Source organism: Ahaetulla prasina, chromosome 3, assembly GCF_028640845.1.
Source record: "Ahaetulla prasina isolate Xishuangbanna chromosome 3, ASM2864084v1, whole genome shotgun sequence".
Classification (NCBI taxonomy): domain Eukaryota; kingdom Metazoa; phylum Chordata; class Lepidosauria; order Squamata; family Colubridae; genus Ahaetulla; species Ahaetulla prasina.
In genome coordinates this window covers 81,479,851-81,499,891 of record NC_080541.1, presented here as the reverse complement: position 1 = coordinate 81,499,891, position 20,041 = coordinate 81,479,851, and the positions used below count along the sequence as shown (strand labels likewise).

At 41.8% G+C, this 20,041-nt stretch overlaps 1 protein-coding gene and 1 long non-coding RNA gene across 11 annotated transcripts in view; one reads left to right on the top strand and one right to left on the bottom strand.

Annotated features, from left to right (window-relative positions):
• The window catches only part of RREB1 (ras responsive element binding protein 1), a 190,428-nt gene extending 188,094 nt beyond the window's left edge, over positions 1-2,334 (bottom strand). For 2 of the 9 annotated variants that reach the window (XM_058175879.1, XM_058175885.1), the window contains exons 1-2: positions 1,795-2,334; positions 896-949 (exon numbers count right to left, since the gene is read on the bottom strand). The gene's annotated coding sequence lies outside the window, so the exon portion shown is untranslated. The other 7 variants (XM_058175881.1, XM_058175886.1, XM_058175878.1 and 4 more) reach the window with 4 other exon arrangements.
• Positions 1,453-20,041, top strand: part of LOC131194657 (uncharacterized) — a 79,240-nt gene continuing 60,651 nt past the window's right edge. For both annotated transcript variants that reach the window (XR_009154260.1, XR_009154261.1), the window contains exon 1: positions 1,453-1,476. This is a non-coding gene — a long non-coding RNA (uncharacterized LOC131194657). The remainder of the gene's footprint in view (positions 1,477-20,041) is intronic.

The following is a 20,041-nucleotide window of genomic DNA, read 5'->3' as shown; positions in this document are numbered from 1 at the left end:
ATGCCCGGGAAGAGCAAAAACCCCAAACGAGTTTCTCTCTTCCCCCCCCCCCCACAACCGCCCACCCCCGCTTTCAATCCACCACCACCCCACTCCGGCCGCTTCTCTACCTTGAAAAAGACGACTCCACTTCCACATAAAAAGAGGGGAGCCCAACGCCATCTCACTCCCCATCATCTTTGTCAACAAATCATAAAAACTTCACCAACTGGAGAAAGGGGGAAGCGAACAAACGAGCCAGAGGAGGGATGTGCTTGACGCGAGCGAGGCCAATTGGGTTAAAAGATGCTGCTTCTCGCAGGCCCTTTCCAACTTCGCTGGTTAAAAATAAACTTTGCTGTAGGAGGGGAGGCGAGAGAGATGATCTGGATGAATTCCTGAGCTCAGACGGTTTAATATGGATGAGCATCAGGTCCTGCAGGCAACAGTCTGCAACGGGTGTTGCTGGTTGGTACAGTTTGCAACACGGAAGAAGGGGGGGGGAAGTGGCGGGGGGAGGCCAGGAGGAGCGGGGGATGGGGGTGGAAAAGCAGAAAAGGCTGCATGGACTTTTCAGCATCATCGACGCTGCTGCCAGACAACTTTTTCGAAACTTTTTTTCCTCTCCTCCCTTCCGTAAAAAGCTACGATGCAAACATTACAACGATAAAAAAAAAAGTCATGTCACTCTCAAAACGGTCAAAGCTCCCTACGCGACTTCTCCTCCTCCTCCTCCTCCTCCTCCTCCCCCCCCCTTCCGTCTCATCAACCCGCAAATGCATTCCCCGCCGTGCTTGCTTTCTAAATCATCGGCTTCACCGAAACTTTTTTTCCTCCCCTTTCCCCCCCCCGCACCCCCCTTTTCTTTCCAAGGCGCAGGTAGAAATTTGACCTTGCGCTCTGGCCGTAGACTTACGTTTGACTTGCTCCAGACTGGGCTGCTTGGGTCGAGCCATGATGGAAAGCTGGACTGGCGATGGTGCGGTCGAGTGGTGGGTTCGGTTTTAAAAAAAAATAATAATAACGGAGGGAGGGGAGAAAAGAGGTGGAAGGGAAAAAGAGAGGGAGGCAGCCAAGAGAGAGAAAAACGAAGTTTGTTCCGGAGGGAGAAGTGGGGGGGGGGAGGAAGAGAGAGAGAGGAGAGAGAGAGAGGAATCAAATTCAAAATGGCGTTTCTATGGATGTGCAAAGTTCATCAACTCTACGATAAGTTCCCTTCTTCTTCTTCCCCGCTGGAAGAAGATGGACAAAGTTATGGACCTTCGGCTCTACAGCGGAGCTTCGAATGCGCCCCCGTCCTCGCCCCCTGCCCACTTCTCAGCCGCTCTCCCCCTCTCACCCTAAGTAGACACATCACGTGTTGCTCCTGCTAGTCTCCAGGGGACGTGTTACTCAGCCAGGCTGCTGCTCGCTTGTTGGTTGCGAGCGGTAGCATCCCTATCTCTCTCTCTCTCTCCTTCTCTTTGGCTGGGAGGGGCTCCTCCTCCAAGAAGAGAAGTGAGTACAACTTTTCTCCTTCCTCCTCCTTTCTCTCTCTCTCTCTCTCTCTTTTTCTTTCTTTACTCTCCCCCCCCCCCCGGTCGTCTTGAGCCAGGAAGCGTCCTACTTAGCAACTTGGGCGACACTTTGCCAAAAGCATCAGAGGACAACTTTCAGCCTCTTGCTCTGCCGCCCACCCCCAGCCCCCCACCCCACCCCACTTTGCAGCGTTGCGCGTATTAATAAATAACTTTTTCCCCTTCCCTTCCTTCGAAGGATGGTGGGGATACGAAGGAGGAAGTGTGCAGACTAGAAAGGCTCTTGGCGGTAACGTACCATCTGGCGGCGGTGGCGACTGCTGCCTCCCCTCCATTACACAGACTTCCAGTTGTAAGGAGGAAGCGCTTGCTGCTGCGCCGAGAGAGGCCGTTGGGTGTTAGCGACTGATAAAAGCGTCAGGGATGCAGACCGGGCAGTATCAGCTTTGAAGGGATCTCGGGCTGCCCGGCTCCTTGTCTCTCTAGCGGCTTAATCCATTGTCAGCCAGGTGCCACGCATTCATCTCTCTTTCTCTCCCCCCCCCCTTTCCCCATCTAATTAACCAGAAAGGCGAAGAAGCCCCGTGTATGTTGTGGCTCTACTCCAAGCCGTGAGGTTGGATGGAGCAACAAGTCAGCGCAATTAGCTATAGGGCTTGCAAGCTCCGATATGTAAGCTAGGTTCAGGGCGGCTCGCAAGAGGCTTTCTCATCCCTTGCGCCATCCAGACAAATGGACAGGAGGAAAGGCTCCTCCATGTTACTTCAGATGTTATTCACCCAGGATTCCTTTTTTTCTTTTCTTTTTTTTAGCAGCCAGAACATAAAAGAGATGTTTTTCAGAGGATGCTTTAATTATAATTTGTAAGCTTTATTTTTTATCAGGCTTATGTTACTTGCTTCTTCATTTATTTATTTATTTATTGAAATAAAATCCTGTTCTGGGAATCTTAACAAAGTAGTATCTCAGTAGTCTCATTATGTCAATTTTTAAGCGGGATGTCATCTGGTTAATTCACTTTTTGAAAGTATAATTTGCTTGGTTGGGGCATAGTATAAAATGAGAACTCTTTCATGAGGGTTTATTTTAGCATGATGTGCCAATGGGAGCATTTTGTCATCTCTGACAAACTGATTGAAAATCTTGGTTCTGCCAAGATAGGTGGGATCATCTGTAATTTAATTAATTTCTTAGCTGCCTTGTAAACCTACGTGCCCAAGGATAACTTGCATGCCAGCATAGCTCAGTCTTGAACATAATTACCTCTAAGTTCATCAGGCCTTATGTCCAAATGCACTGTGCCCTTAACTTGTTTTTTTTTATTACTTCCTGATGTCTGATCTTTTTGGATGCTCATAAGTAAGTTCCATAGATAGCTGCAGAACTTGCTCCCAAGTAAGCATTTTTAGAATGTAGCCTTAAGGACATGCTGTTTATTCCTTTAATGTAATCGTTGGGTTTAAAAGTATTTAATTTTGGTTCAGCTCAGGTACCCAAGTTAATACTTTAATAGTTTCTTATTGGTTTGAATCCCAGTCTGTCAAACATGGAGGCCATGAGAAAGGAAATGGGAGTGCAGGAATTGCAGGATTTGGGGGCAATTCCAGAGCATGATAAGAAGCATGATAAAGGTCCATGAGGAAGGGGTATGTGAATAATATAAAATAGCACTTTCTTTTCTCCTGCACAGAGGAGAAATTTTGGTCTATACTAGCGATGAAAAAAGTTCCACTATTCGTGGGACAAGTGGTTTGCATCTATTGTCCCAGACTAGAATATAGGCAGTCCTCGACTTACAACAGTTCATTTAGTGACTGGTCAAAGTTACAACGGCACTGAAAAAAGTGACTTTTCACACTTACAACCGATTTTTCACACTTACAACCGTTGCAGCATCCTCATGGTCACGTGATCAAAATTTGGATGTTTGGCAACTAATTCATATTTATTATTGTCCCGGGGTCATGTGATCCCCTTTTGCAACCTTCTGAAGAGTAATGTCAATGGGGGAAGCCAGATTCACTTAACAACTCTGTTACTAAGTTCACAAATGCAATAATTCACTTCACTGTGGCAGGAAAAGTCATAAAATGGGGTGAACTCATTTAAGAAATGTTTCCCTTAGCAACATAAATTTTGGGCTCAATTGTGGTCGTAACTTGAGGACTATCTGTATTAGGCCTTCAAGAGCTCAAAAGATTGCTAAGTGGATGACCAGAATTGGTGAGTAAAACAGGATTTCCAATGAATGTGTACTGGGGATACTACAACAGATAGCATATAGCCGTGATGGCGAACCTATGGCATGCGTGCCATAGGTGGCACGTGAAGCCATATCGGTGGGCACGCGAGCTCAGCTCCGGCACACATGCCCGTGCTCAGCTCCGGTGCACATGCCCGTGCCAGCCAGCTGATTTTTGGGCCTTCTGGGCCCACCGGAAGTTGGCAAATGGGCCATTTCCGGCCTCCAGAAGGCCTCCGGATGAGAAGGCCGTTTTCGCCCTCCCCAGGCTCCTAGAAAGTCTCTGGAGCCCCGGGGAGAACAAAAACCAAGCCTACCATGCCCACCGTGCCATTGTGTACCAAAAGCGGGGTGAGCATGGGAGGGTCACGTGCACATGCGTGAGGGGCAGGGTGCATAGAATTATGGGTGTGGGCACACGCATGCACGACCTCCCGCGTTCCCCGCGCTTTTGGCATGCAATGGCAAAAAGTTTAGCCATCACTGGCATATAGTAACATCACCTATAGTAGGGAAGCACATTTGATTTGCAAAATAATTTTAAAATGAACATTTGCCAGAGTGCCGTATTCAACAAGAGTCAAAGAATCTCTTTGGGTTACACTAATAAATCTAGTTTACAGAACTGGATGGGGATTTTTATGATGCCGTTATTGAACTGTTTTTAGGCAAGTGTGTTGGGAGGAGGGCTCTCTACTGTAATTGCAGTACACTGGTCTGGAATCACATGGACACATTCAGACACCCAATTCAATGTGCTATTCCTGCACACACAATTTCTACTCAAATTCATACAACTGACATAAGCTCTTGCATCCTTACATTCATCCAGTTAGGCTATGTTCACGTGATAAGTACCGTAAAATATTCACACAGTTTGTAGCATACACTGAAGCATGAACTAACCACACTGCTTGGATTCACACACCCTGTTAAAAGATGGTTCATTGTGTCCTGTGAATACAGCTGTTCACTACGGAGTCAGGCTTCCTCCTCATTCCTTTATTTCTGGTGATCACAGAGAACATCTGGAAAGGAGAGGCCTTGCAAACCTAAGATTATCCAGACAGACCTGGTACAAACCCTTCCAAATAATAACGGAAGAAAAAAATGTTCCTGCTCAAATGTCCAAGCATTACAGTGTATTTGTCCTTTCTTCCTCTCCCCAGCCAGCCATAAATCAGTATTTTGGAACCACTGCATACACTTAACCTTCATTGTGTTCTCTGAGATGCTCCTGGTTTGGGAGTGGGTGTTAAAACTCTGACAAGCCTTTCGGTTCCCCTGCAGATACTATTATTTTGTTCATCACTGAGTGGTTTCAGAAATGATTAGTATTTAAAAAAACGAAGTTGCTAATTCTGCGAATATTCGTATTCAGAAAGAAAAGGGAGAGAATCCATAATTCATCTATGGGAGAAAAGGCCTTAAGTTCAAACTCATGCAATTCTTAAGATTACCAGTAATCAACAGATTGTCTCACTATAAAGCACTGTCATTTGTCCATGTGCCTCCTGATGCTTAGGACCTTTTCTGATTGAATCAGGAAGCAGAGATGGAAACTGATGAACTACATAAGAAAGGCTAATTCAGTCCCCAAACCATAGCGCAGAGTGACCAATTTAGGTGGCATTTCCAAAAGAGTGAAAACGGATTCCCACAAAAATTGAATACATTTGGATAAAATGTACTTGTGTTGATCCCAATGACTTAAATTTAGAAATGTTTACTATGAATTAAACAAAGTACAACATTCCTTACCATCAATGCAGAAGATTTATGTCCTGCCAATTATGTGCTTCGCTTTTTAATAGGTAAATTAAGGACCCTGCTGTCTCTTGTTAGGGTTCTTTATCTTCCAACTAGATTTGAAGAATCTTCCAGACAGAGGAAGCCTTCAGATAGAAGACTGTCCACTGACTGGTCTTGAAACAGGACTGTCCTCAGTAGGTCAGCTGCCAAATTATATTCAGCCTTCTTTAAACCTCAAAGGCAAAGAACGATGGAAACTTGGCATGTTTAGTTTTCTTTTGCCACTTAAGCTCTTTCTGAAGATGCTGGGGTAGAAAGTTCAGATTCCAAGCTATACCAGGAAGAAGAAACAAGCAAAATTGGAAAATGCTAGGCAGAGAAAGATGACATCTCTATCTGAGAAGTCTTCTTCCTTCCCTTTTTCCTTCAGTTCTTAGGAAACCAAGCTTAGCCATTGCATTACAATGCAAGATTCTCCTTTCAGAATCTTCTCTCCCTATTTGATTTCTTCAGGGAAAAAAAAAGGGGGGGGGGATAGATTGCAGAAAAGGAAAGCTTTTCTCATCTAGAAACTCTGTTTCTTTTATCATTAACTCTTTGCTCCCAGTAGCACAAAAAGACAAGAGTGAGGGTGTGAGTAGGTCATCTTATATGTTAAGACATACTGCAGCTCTTCCCAAAGTTTTGTGAAATTTCTTAGATACAGAAGTAAATAACTGAGTTCCAGTTGTCCTACATCAGGGGCCTCCAAACTTGGCAACTTATTGAAGACCTGTGGACTTCAATTCCCAGAATTCCTCAACCGGTGATGCTGGCTGGGGAACTCTGGGAATTGAAGTCCACAAGTCTTAAAAGTTACCAATTTGGAGGGCCCTGTTCTACATAACAGATGGTAACTGTTTCTCTTTCAGTGCAACAACCTCACACCTGTCCCTTCTGTGTGAAAACAGGAGAAGAAAACATTATGTACACCACCTTAAATTTACAAAACAAAGCTGGGGTATAAATTTAGCAAGTAAATAAATAATTGCAGCAACTGATTTGACAGTGCTTGTTTTAAAATGTCTTCTTAGATTGCTGAGCTAGTGAAATCTGCGATGCTGACTAATAGAGGGTATGCTTATTAGTTCTTTATGTAAGGCGTTCATAAACCACATACTAATGCAAAGCCTTGCCAAGATGATGTGCAGGAAACAAATGAACAATAATATGTTACAAAGAAAATGCATGGCATTACCTACATAAGTAAAGTTGGATTACAAAGCTCCCGGTTCTCTTTGAGGAAAGCACTAATAAAATAATGGGTTAAATGCCTGTAGGAAAGGAATCACATAAATGCCAGTTCCTTCAATTGTGGAACCACTACAGGGACTCTAAGGCAGCAGATAACACAAATCTTCAAATAGATACAGCTCTGAATTACTCGGTGAAGTACTGCAATGTTGCTCAATCTTGGCAACTTTTAAAATGTATGGGGAATTCCGGGAGTTGAAGTCCATACATCTTAAAAGTTGCCCAGGTTGAGAAATAGTGATCTACTGTGTTAGTTCTATGTTGGGGCCAAAGAGGCAGGATTGAAGGCCTTTCTCTATTTGCACCCACAGTCTTTTTAATGCCATGTATTCAAAATACTACCTTCATCTCCTCTTCAACTAATACCTGATGTAGTTTAAAAGTTGCCCTTCACTGTTCTGGTATTACAGCAGTACTTGACCATTTAAAGCATGTGAAAGTATGGCAATTCTGTCCTGGGTGCAATCTGATATATTTCACTGGCCGTTCAAGTCAATGCCTCTGTGGCTCAGACTGCTAATGCAGTCTGTTATTAACAGCAGCTGCCTGAAATTACTGCAGGTTCTAGTCCCACCAGGCCCAAGGTTGACTCAGCCTTCCATCCTTTATAAGGTAGGTAAAATGAGGACCCAGATTGTTGGGGGCAATAAGTTGACTTTGTATATAAATATACAAATAGAATGAAGACTATTGCTAACATAGTTCAAGCCGCCCTGAGTCTTCGGAGAAGGGCGGGATATAAATGCAAATTAAAAAAATGCCACAGTCAAAGGTTCAATCAACATTTATTGGGTATTTTAGGTTGTTGAAGGCATGTTTGTGTACTGTCTTTCAGATATGCTTGGGCACTTCATAATTTAGTTCTTTCAAAGCTGGCATTTCTCTCTCTCTCCGCCAGCTCCCGAAGCTCAGATATTTGGATCAGTCTCAACAGTTGGTTAGCAGTCACAAGATAGACAACGACACAGTATAGTAAGAAAATGAAGAGTCTTCTTTTCCTGCTGCTTCACATACCTCTTTCTATGCCTGTCAGCTACATCTGGCAGACTACTCTTGAATGTCTTATTCTAGAATTGTGCTATTTCAGCTGAGAGTCCTTCTAAACATACATGTGCAAGATGCATGTAACCAGAGCAATTTTTGACAAGAGTTAAATCCACTGGTCTAGTAATTATCAGAATTAGTCTCTTCTCCATCTCCATCCTACTATCTCCATCCTATTGTGTGACCAGTCAATTGTTTTCCTACTGATTAGTGACATTTGGTAAAAGGAGAGGGAAATAGAGCTAGAGATACTATACACCTATACTTGTCCTTGAAGCATCCCATACACTATAAACAAGGACAGTATAGATGGCAGCCTTGTGCCTGTGCACAGGGATTGCCAGTGGAGCATCAGGTTTTACCCTATCTTGGTGCAATTGTATGCTCCTGAAAAAGTTACGAATAACTCTGTAGCTTGAGTGTTAAGAAGCCCTTGATATTGCCTTAACATCAGATACCCACAGTGAGCCTGAAGAGTAAGATTTCTACATTTCATATCCACCCCTGTAAACATGGACAAGCAATCTGCAGCATTTGGGCCAACCAATCTGATCCAGTCCAACTCTTTAGTATTTTTTTGCAATGGATTAATTAAACAAAATAAAATAGGAAGCTGACGGACTTCAAGGCTTCCATTTTCAGTATTGTGTTTTTTCTCTCTGACTATCTCTGCAGAATCTCTCTATTCCACACCTATTCTTAGAACATGCATGGTTTTGTAAAGTCTGTTTACTTGCTTAGAAAACAAGATAAATGGGGATGATTGGGAACATGGGGGTGGGGGCCATCCATCTAGTGTCTCAGGAAACTAGATATCAATGTGACCCTTAGGAAGTAGATACTGTACCCAAATGCTGTCCCATAGTTCTTTACTGTGGATGGAATTCACACATTAAACTAAACCATAATCTGATTGTCTTGGTTTTAACTGATTGTGTAAACTGTGCTAAATGTAGGCATTAAATTATGGCTCAAAACCACACTTTCCCATTATAATCCATAGATCCCAGTCATTGATTTGTCATTAATTGGAAGGAAGATTCTATACAGGATGAATCAGGGGTATAATCCAACAAAGTTTTTCATGGTTTGAAACAAATGAAAACCAAAATGTTAAACTTCAAGCTCAGTTTTAAACAGGTTAAAAAAAAACCAGAATTTAAACAATTGGGCCACTTTAAAAATGGAATAAGTTTTATCTTGTGATGGTGCTATTGCTTTTGTTACCTGCCCTAAACTGTGGATGGAAACACCTATAAATCTACACAAATCCATGCAAAAAGCTCTAGAAATTGCAGCAAGATTTGACTTATGACAGATTCACCAGCAAAAGTTGTTAATTGGCAATTAGCAAGTTAATTGGTACTCAATCGTAATTCGTGATCTCATAAAACCGAGGACATATTTTGATAGCTGAGCCGATTTAGGTCTGGGGAATGACTGCAAAAGAGCATTTGGAAAATAATATTTAAAGGTCTCTTTCTAAAACCGAACAGTGGCTTTCATGATGAAGGCAATGGGACTTATTACCAAAGAATAAGTCCCATTGGAACTTCATGTTGAATCAAATACACATGGGCTTCTAAATTCACTCTACCTTCCAAATTCCTAACCTCTCATAGCCATCTTTTTGGCACAAGATAATACAAAGTCTTTATAAACGGCTATATACAATATGCAATCTGCTACCGTGTGAATAAGTATTTACAGCTTGGGATGCCAATTCAACCTTTAGACATTAGAAACAGACACACCTATAATCAGCCTGCAGGAAAGGAAGGAGGGGGAACACTGATATGGGCCAACAGCTCCCATATGTTCCCTATTCCTTTGCAGCTTCATTTAGTACCACACTTGGGAGAAAAATGCATCTAATTGTATTGCAACAGAATTGCTTTTTTCCCTTGGAATGTCACTCCCAGCCCAACAGTTTCCAAACATTACAAATGTATTTGCATAGTTAGTTTAATTTAATAAAGGTTTTAAAATAAAAATGAATATTAAAATATATATTTTGCCATATACAGTGTTACCTTGGTACTCAATTGCTTTGAAATTCATTGAATTTGGTTCTCAACACATTTTGACACAAAAATCTTGTCCTGGTACTTATTGTTGGTTTGGTACTCAACGCACAAGCTAGAACTTGTCAGTGTTGGCTGCCTTGTGATTCATTACATTATTCCTTATGGGAAAAAATAGTTTGGTACTCATCCTTTTTGGTATTCATTGCACCTCCTGGAACCAATTAACAATGAGTACCGAGGTACCACTGTATAAGTGAAAGCTTTCTATTGAAATATCTATTTTTGTAAAATATAAATGATAAACTTATTTATTAATTCAAAAGGCAAATGTCCCTATCTATGTTTATATACCCAACAGATGCATAGATAGACGATCACCAGTATGATCTAATGGTTAGAATGCTGGATTAGGAGTGGAAAGACCCAGGTTTTAGTCCTCCCTTAGAAACAGAAGCTGGCTGGGTAACTTTGAACTACTCACTATCTTTCAGGCCTAGATTGGATAACTCAAAAACATCTTATCTATTAACCTGCAGAATGTGGTAGATCCACCCCATAACCTTTAATGAAGAAGTCTTCATCCTACTATGCATTCATTTAGGAGGAGGAGGAGGAGGATATATGGAATATATGTTTAGTACTTTAATCACATGTTAGTCACACAACTGTGCGGATGTTAGATGATATATGCTGTTACTCGCAGTAAAGTTCAAGATGGGTACATATTTCAAGTAAAAATAGCCAACTGGGCTGCCAATCTGCTTCGACATCTTTGATGAGCAGAATCCTCCGAAGCTTCTGCAGGGTGGAGTTAAGGGGGGAACCATAGGATGCTGTCCTTCAGAATCATGGCATCAGTTTCTCAGCAGCACCATCGAGCATTTGCCTCACCCTCCAGGAAGAAAAGAGTGGCCCTGAATTTATAAGGTCATCTCAACATTTCACAAGAAGGCAATCAGTAGTATCACTCCGTCTTTAGAGAAACAATAGTTTTCAGTGAAAGAGGGTCTCCTCCTGATACCGTTATCACTATGCAAATGAGTTATTAATCAGGACATCTGAATCCATTAACAGACCAAAAAAAAGGAATGGCTGCTGGGCAGATGGTGTTTCAGAATGATTAGATCAACTCTGTAGAGGAATGGTCTATGACTACAAGCTGGATGGAATTTCAAAGCCTGAGAATAAAATAAGTTCCAGAATATACAGCAATTCTCTTAGTCCATGATGGCAAAAGTACCTTAAGAACGATAAAGGCTAGCCAGTGTATTGTGTGAACTACAATCCATTTCATCAGATCTGTGTCTTCAACTGAAAAGTAAGAATGTGTGGATACAAATGCACAGTTCTAGAGAGGAAAACAGTAAGGAGTGGATCCTATTTTCATTGGTGCACAGTCTTGATCATTTAAAGCCCAATGGTATAAATAGCCCAGCTCTTATTCACCAGTGATAACACTGTTGTTTTAGATTTGCATTGTTAAAGACGCTATCTCTCCTGTACGTAGGTTTCCCAGAGGCCAATTAACCCCTTTCATTCCAGTGTTTGATCGAGTTTGTGACTGGAAAAGCTCTACCTATTCATACTTTTCCCTGCTTTTTAGTTTAAAAGCGAGTAAGCCTGATAACCTTCCTTCAGTTCATCCACTCACAAGATTCATCTCAAAATTCATCACAAGAATTTGGCTTTCTTCTGAATGGGTTGTTGACTTGTTTCCTAGGTGGGTCACTTGTTGTGGCTCCAGCCCCCGAACCTGGCCCCATGCCTGAAAGTGACTCTGAGAATGAGGGGGAAGGGGCGGTAAGGCTTACCTCAGGAGCACCAATTCCTTTGGCCTGGCTCCAGGAGCCAGAACCAGGCCAGTCGGAGGACGTAATGAGGTCGACATCCCCTGATTCCTCCCTTCCTCAGGCTACGCCTACAGACGCAGCTGTTAAGCATACTAATCAAGCCTGGACCGACCCGCGCTTCAGAAGATTAGAGAGGCGGCATCATCAAAGGGAAGGGTGGGGCAGGAGCCCCACCCCACAGGATATATAAGGAGTTTTGGGACTGCTCTCACTTCTACGGGAAGCAAATTAGCTGAACTGTGTCGAAGTGAGCTGAAGTCTTAATCTGTCTGAACTTTTTGGCAGGCAGCTGCATTTTCTTGGCTAGGACTGATAGGAGCCGTGTAACCACTGGCTGTAGGCCAACTCGTTACTCCAGAGTGAGGACGGAGACAGAAAAGTCACTGCTTGAGTAAAGTAGGGCCCTAATTAATGTATTGCAAAGGTAAGCTGAAGGTGATGGTTTTGCCCATCCTCACATCACCGTTGGGCAACTCTGTGTGTAATTCAGGAGCACTCTACATTGCACCCAAATGTGTTTGCCTGAGGTTCACCCCCATTTATTTCTTCTCCCTGCTATAATTTCTACTCTGACAGGTCTAACAGCTTTTGAGGCATGATGAAAATGTCTGAAAAGGCTGTCTATTAAATATAGTGGGATGTTGACTGAACAGTTGTGATTTTTCTCATTACTAACTTAATACTGTCTCAAAAAAAACCTGCTATCTTGATTGCATGTATTTTTAGAATTAATTTATATATGTATGATGTGCTGAATTTTTTTTTATTGACCTTCTGTAGTTCTAGTGTTACAGAGGGATAGTATCAAGATGAAGTACTAGTACTGCTTTATACTGCACTGGTAAGACCCCGCTTGGAATACTGCATCCAGTTTTGCTCATACCAAACCAAAAAAATCCAAAATATTGAGACTTTAGAAAGTATACAGAGAAGAGCAAGAAACATGATTAGGGATCAGGAAACTAAAACATACAGTGAACGGTTGCAGGAACTGGGGATGTCTAGTCTAACAAAGAGAAGGACTAGGGGTCACATGATAGCAGTCTTCCAATATTTGAGGGGCTGTCACAGAGAAGAGGGGGTTAAACCATTCTCCAAAGCACGTGAGGGCAAGACAAGAAGTAACATATGGAAACTTATCAAAGAGAGATCCAACCTAGAACTAAGGAGAAATTTCTTGTACAGAGAACTATCAGTGGAAAGGTTTGCCTCCAGAAGTTGTGGGTGTTATGGAGGTTTTTAAGAAACGATTGGACAGCCATTTGTCTGGAATGGTATACTATAGGTCTGCGATGGCGAACCTTTGACGTGCCGGCCTGTGTGCCAGAAGTGGCACACGAAACCATCCCGTGTGGTATGCGTGGCCCCGCTGGCCTTCGCGCATGCAGGAGCGCTAATACCCGGAAGAGCAGTCATCCATCACGCATGCGCGAGCCAGCACCCGAACACCCGGATACCAGCATGGAAGCACGCCCAACGAACAGCTGGCCATTGCGCATGCGCGCAAGATCAACCTGGAAGGCCAGGTGCCTACCTGCGCATGTGTGATGGAACACCGCTCTTCCAGGTTCCGCTGCCAGCTGACCGGCATGCGTGTGATCATAGGAACACAGAATAGGAGCCAGTGAGGCCACACATTCTTCAAGGGATGGTTTTGCATGCTGCTTCTGGCACGCATGTCATAGATTCGCGGCCACTACTATAGGTTCTCGTGCTTGAGCTGAGTGTTGGACCAGAAGACTTCTGAGGTCCCTTCCAACTCTTAGTATTCTGTTACTCTACCATAAAAAGTTCCTTACTTCTTCACTCTCTTCTCTGGTTGGCTGGACTGAGAAATGGTGATTAGCCCGGAAACACTCACTTGCAAAGAAGGAGTTTGAACATCAGTTTAATTATCATTAAACCAAGTCAACTTTCTGTCTGGGTGAGAGTTTCTGTTTCTGTTTCTGGATGGACCAGTTTGGAAGAAAAGAACTTCCTTTTTATCTGCCTCACCAAGTCTACCTTCACCTGATCTTTAGACCTTTTGCGGGAAGAATGTTGCTGTCCTGTACTACCTGCACCCTGTGGGAAGGAAAGGAGGCGAAAAGAGGGTGTGGTGGATCTTAATGACTCCTCACAAGTATAGCCTTGCCCTTAGCTACCTGCATATTCATTTCAGGTGAATAACGATGACTTCCAGGCATTTAAACCACAGACATGGTTTAGGTGAGTGGTAAACAACTTTACCTGATTTAGTTTTTATCCCAGGCAGCAAAGAAGATAACAGTTTCAGCCACATCGTCTTAGAAATAATGTTCACATCACTGTGTATCTCCACTCTGTGTTTTAACTCCACCCAGTTTGGCACATTTTTGTTCTTTTAACCAAATGGTAAGCTAGTACGTTTGTGCAGCCACAAGCCATTGAAAAAAAACACCACCCAGCAATAATTATGTTGTGAACAAGCAGCATTGGGCCCTGTGATGGCATTTCACAATGGGAAAAAAGATGTTTGCCTTATCTCAGGGTTTCAGGTTCCACAGGAATAAATTTCAAGTCAACTGATTCTAAATGTTCTTTTTATTATTTTACCATTACATATTTATAGTAATAAAATGTAAGCCTTTCCTTAAGGGAAGGAACAAGCAGCTTCCAAACAATGAAAAACACTAAGAGGGCAATATCAAAATGTAAAGGCAAAATATTCAGCAAGAGCCTTCTTATTAGGCTGTGTGCCGGTGGTGGGTTTCAAATTTTTTTACTTCCAGTTCTGTGGGCGTGGCTTGGTGGGTGTGGCATAGCTTGGTGGGCATGGCTTGGTGGGCGTGGCAGAGGAAGGATACTGTAAAATCTCCATTCTCACCCCATACCAGGGGAAGGTTACTGCAAAATCCCCATTTCCTCCCGATCAGCTGGGACTTGGGAGGCAGAGAATAGATGGGGGCAAGGCCAGTCAAAATTTTTACTACCGATTCTTCGAACTACTCAAAATTTCTGCTACCGGTTCTCCAGAACTGGTCAGAACCTGTTGAAACCTATCTCTGCTGTGCACCAATGCAGGATAGATATCCACAGCTGAAGTAAGTCAGGACTTTGGCTTTATACATAAGGCTAATTACCAAATCCATAGATCTTTTGCTCCATCTTTCATATATGCAGTTTTCAATTGCAATCCCAAAGATCTAGTGAGCTGACAGGAGTGTGAAACTAGCATCTGTCTCCTACAATTCCAATAGAAGATGAGGCTGCTGTAAAGAGTATTTCACTAACACACTCAAAGCCTGCCTGAGGTTTTCATTAGTATCTGTCTCAGTCCATCCATCCAAGATATTATAATCTAATATTTCTGATGGTTCAAAAAGTAAAAAAAAAAAATCCTTCAAAATATATAAAGGGTCTCTCTAATCCAGCATTCTGTATCACCTTATGGCCAACAAGGTCACTAGAAATCTCTCACATTTGATCAACATTCAGATGAAATCAGAATACTTCTTACTACTGTGTTTCCCGAAAATAAGACCAGGTCTTATATTTCTTTTGGTGGTGGTGGGGGGCCTCCAAAATAAGCACTGGAGCTTTTTTTTGAGGAAACACGCTTTCAGGGTGATCAGCCAGGCTGGGCGTCCTGCCCCCCAGTGTGCACACGAGACCGCAAGTGTGCACAGACCAACAGTATCTGGCAGCAGCTGCAGCTGTCCCTGGCTGCTGCATGGGCTGCCCCACACACTGGGGCAGCCCATGTAGCACAGCCCGTGCAGCGCAAGTGAGTTGATTCCCTGCCCAAGCAGCAGGCAGAGGCACGGCGGGTGGGAGGCAGGTGATCCGGATATGCTGCGTGGGTTGCAGGAAAGCCAAGAGTCAGTGGGCTGGAATGGGCAGGCAGCTGCAGTAGGCTCGTCTTCGTGCGGTGGAACCAGCAGCAGCCAGAGACAGAGGCATGGGATGGAAGGCAGGCGATCCTGATATGTGAAGATGAACCTCCCATGACCACCCGCTGCTCTGGCCCAATGACTCTCAGCTTTCTTGCAGCGCATCCAGATCACATGACTCCCCCCCCCCGGTCTCTGCCTCCAGCTGCTCTTCAAAAGGTAATTAACCTGCACTGTGCGGGCTGTGGCTACTGCTGGACATTATTGGCTGCTTCCTGTGCTGGCCATGCCCACCCACTTTTAATAGGGCTTGTTTTTTTGGGTAGGTCTTATTTTCGGGAAAACACTTACAGGACTTAGAACTTACAGAAAGTCAATTTGAAAAGATTCATGGATGATTGGTTTTCTATATGGCAATTGCAGCGAGCAATTGCACAAAAATGGAAGAATACAGAAATATGCACCACAAAGGAATGGACTGTGAAAGTGATACAGCTTGTAGAAATGGCTAAATTGACTTGTTTGATCAGGGAGGGAACAACCACTACTTTTCTAAAAGAATGAAAACCATTTTTGGACTTTTTGCTGAAAATGGATAAAAATAAACAGGTGATTTCTAGATCTACCAATTAAATTATGGGGCATATATGAGCAAAAGGAAACTGTATCATGTAAATTTTGAAAGGGGAAGATGATATTATACGGTATGTCTATAACTGCTGTACAGAAGACCAGAAATGTATTTGATTTTTATCCTGCCTTTATATTTTTTTATAAATAGCTCAAGGTGGTAAACATAATACTTCCTCCTCCTATTTTTCCCACAAGAACCATTTCTGATAGATTGGGCTGAGAGAGAATGACTGGCCCAAGGCCACCCAGCTGGCATTCTTGCGTTAGGTGGGACTAGAACTCACAGTCTCCTGGTTTCTAACCTGCTGCCTTAACTTCTGGAGCAAACTGGTTTAAACAAATTGTTTCTTTAAGTATTTTTTTGCTCTTCTTTCTCATTTTCTATTGTTTTCGATATTGTACTTTTTCTTTCTCGTTTCTTTTATATTTCTTTCAGTGTATCTTTCTGTATGGAATCTCTCACATTTGAACAGAAGCCAGATCAAGACTAATATTCAGTAGTAATTTAACTCTGCACAAATTTATTTTGTCCCCTTTCAAACGCTCTACAATGATGGCGATTGCTACTTCTGAAGGTACCATATTTCAAGGAATTTGGACCTGGGAAACATATGACTGCTAAAGGAGGAGGAAGGAGAGCTTTGGACAAGCTATTGTACACACCAGAGATAGAAGAAAGTGTGAGGAAATAATTCAAAATAACCCAGCCTTGATTTTGTTTAGCATAAGATAGGAAAGAAACTTGAACATGTTTTCAAGATTTTGTTATTGCACTTTACAACAACAAAGTAGCATTCCTAGAATCCCTATTATGTTTGTTTCTTGACCTGGTCTATTTTCAAGGGCTGGTAATTTCATAGTTTAACTCATATGACATTGTAGTTAAAGACTGGAGAGAATGAGGCTCAGATCTCACTCAGTCATCATCATCATGTCTAAACTAACTTTCCTCATTCACAGACTGATAGGGTAACATGGGAAGAGAATTGCTTCATGCTGCCTTTAGTTTCTGAAACTAAGTTGAATATAAAAGCAAGCAATAAATAAATAGATGTGGAAAGCCATCCAAAATCTGTGAGAAGTAATGTATCTTCAGCATATCAAACGTCAACTTTAGCTGTGGTCTTCATTGAATCATTGACATAGAGCCAATTACTAGGTTATTATAGAATACAGGTAGTCCTAGACTTAAAATTCATTTAGAGACTGTTTGAAATGACAAAAAATGACTTATGACCGTTTTTCACATGACCATTACAGCATCCCCATGGTCACATGATCAAAATTCAGACACAACTGACTCATATTTATGATGGTTGCAGTATCCCGGGGTCATGTGATCTTCTTTTGCGACCTTCTGACAAACACAGTGTATGGGGAAGCCAGATTCACTTAGCAACCATGTTACTAACTTAACAACTGTGGCAGGGGTGGGTTCTACTTACCTTTACTATCAGTTCGCAACGGAAGCACTCGCAAAAGCCCCTTGATGATGTCGGGGCGGGTGGACGGAGCCTCCCGCAGTTTTACTAACAGTTCTATAGAACCGGACAGAACCAGGAGCAACCCACCACTGAACTGTGGCAAGGAAGTTGTAAAATAGGGCAAAACTCCCTTAACAACTGTCTCGCTTAGGAACAAAAATTTGGGGCTTAAATTGTGGTCATAAGTCGAAGACTACCTATAGTGAAGAAGTGAGATAATCGTGTCTTGAATGATAGCCCTTTTGGATTAGGCTGAGGCCTATCTTTTTTCTCATACCTCTGAGGTGCTTGCAAGCAGGAGATGGCAGTGGTGATGTAGCTATCTCCTACCACTGATCCGCTACAACTGGTTTTGTAAGCATCTTGTCCACAGAACAGACCTTATAAATGTGTACCTTGGCAGAAGGGCAGGATAAAAATAAATATTTGCAAAGTTCGATGCAACAGAGGGAAAAAGATGACGGTGCTATTATTGCTTCAAATGAAACAAAATGTTAAGAAGTTACATTTTTGTAGTTACTTACCAAGCACACCTAAATTACATTAATGTAATGAAAATAATTTACAATCCCCCAGGCACGTCACAACTTTTGAGCACCCCCTAATCTTTGGAAATTGAAAGCTGAAAAATTTGGCACTCCCTATCAGGGATGCCTCTTTGATGGCATAAAATGTGTTGCATAGAATGGATTGTCTGTGAAGTGATTTTAGCCACTAGTATATATCAGTGGGGACAAATAAAACAAAAATGGTGATGCAGAGATACAATCAATTTCTGAATGACTTCCTTTTTTCTCAGTATTCATAGCCTCACCAAAATGTGGATATATTACCTCATGGCCCATATTTTCTTGCTAATTAATATTAACCATAGCACTTTTTTCATTACATTTTCTCAGTTAAAGTTAACTATACATGCCATAAATGTCAGCAGAAGCGTTTCCTTCTGCCAAATCTGGGAAAGAATTGGAGGGAGAGGGAGCTGGCTTAAGGATGTGAATTGCTGGATAAATCAGGAGTAGCAATAGAGTAGTCCCTGGAAACATGAATTCCAAGCCTGATTAAGAATGCAAGCAAAAAATACTGTACATTTGAGAATTCTCTCCTAACTCCAACTAACGGCTGCATGAGAAAAAGAAGAGCACCTGTGCCTGCTAAAAGAAACTAGGTAGATCTGTGTCTATGTGTATGCACACATCTATATTACATATTAGAGATGTGTGCATCTGTAATATGTAATATTACATATTATTACACACGTGTAATAGCACACACTAAGAGCACTCAGTCTTTTTATTAAATAATGGCAATATCTGCCATGATTTTTTTAAAGAGGGACCTTTTGTTTTTGTTTTGAATCACTGTTGGGATTCAGAAATTTAAATTTTATGCATTAAAACAGCATTCATTAACTCAGGCAGGCACCTAAGCAAATTTGAGTAATTTAAATGTACAAAGTCTTTTTTTAAGTTCTAAGAATCTGTGTCTGGTTAAGGAATGTCCAAAAACGGCAAGCAAGGTAGGCCCAGTCTCATCTTGCATATGGACCAGCAGGTCAGCAGTGATTTGTTTTCTGCTAATCAGAGCTTGTGATTGAGGTTCCTTGGCAGCAGAAATAGAAGAGCAAGTTCAGATGGTGGGTTCTCGGTTTTCTTCATGTTCAGCTGTTCTGTTGGCATGGTGGAGTTAAGCACATAATGATCCTTGAAGTACCAGATTACATACCAAATGAAAAGTAGGAAAAGGAGTGGCAATTGTAAACAAAAACAACAAAAAAAAGGATTATGATGCCTTGGGAGTACCGGGTATGTTGAATTTCTCCCTGGTCCAAGTTTAGTAAGTTTAAAGTTTAGCAATCATATGGACCTGGAGTAATCACGCAAAATAGATGTATGTAGGAAATACCATATTGTAACTTTTATATAGATAAGATTCAAAGCACTTTATTCAAACTATTAGAATGAGCTTACAATGACAGCAAACAAGCTTTATTTTCCTCTTCGAATCTCTGCAATCTGCTATCATCTTGACCCAATGGCGACAAATTATGGAACCAAAAAAGAAAAGGAAAAAAAAGAAAAAGGGATAAGCCATGATGTTGTTTGTCTAATAATGGCTTAAAGCATGTAAGTAAATCAAAAGACAGGTGCAAAGAAGTGATACAGAAATTAAATGAAAATATTTTTAAAAATAGGCATAGATATTCCATATTTAGTAAATATTATATATGTTTATATTATTTATCACCTGCATGGGAGAAAGAATCTTTTTTGTTGGAATGATTTGTAGCATAATTTAACAATCTATTATTATTCTTATAATAAAACAGGATAGCAATAGAAAAAAATAAGAAACTTCAGCATTAAAAT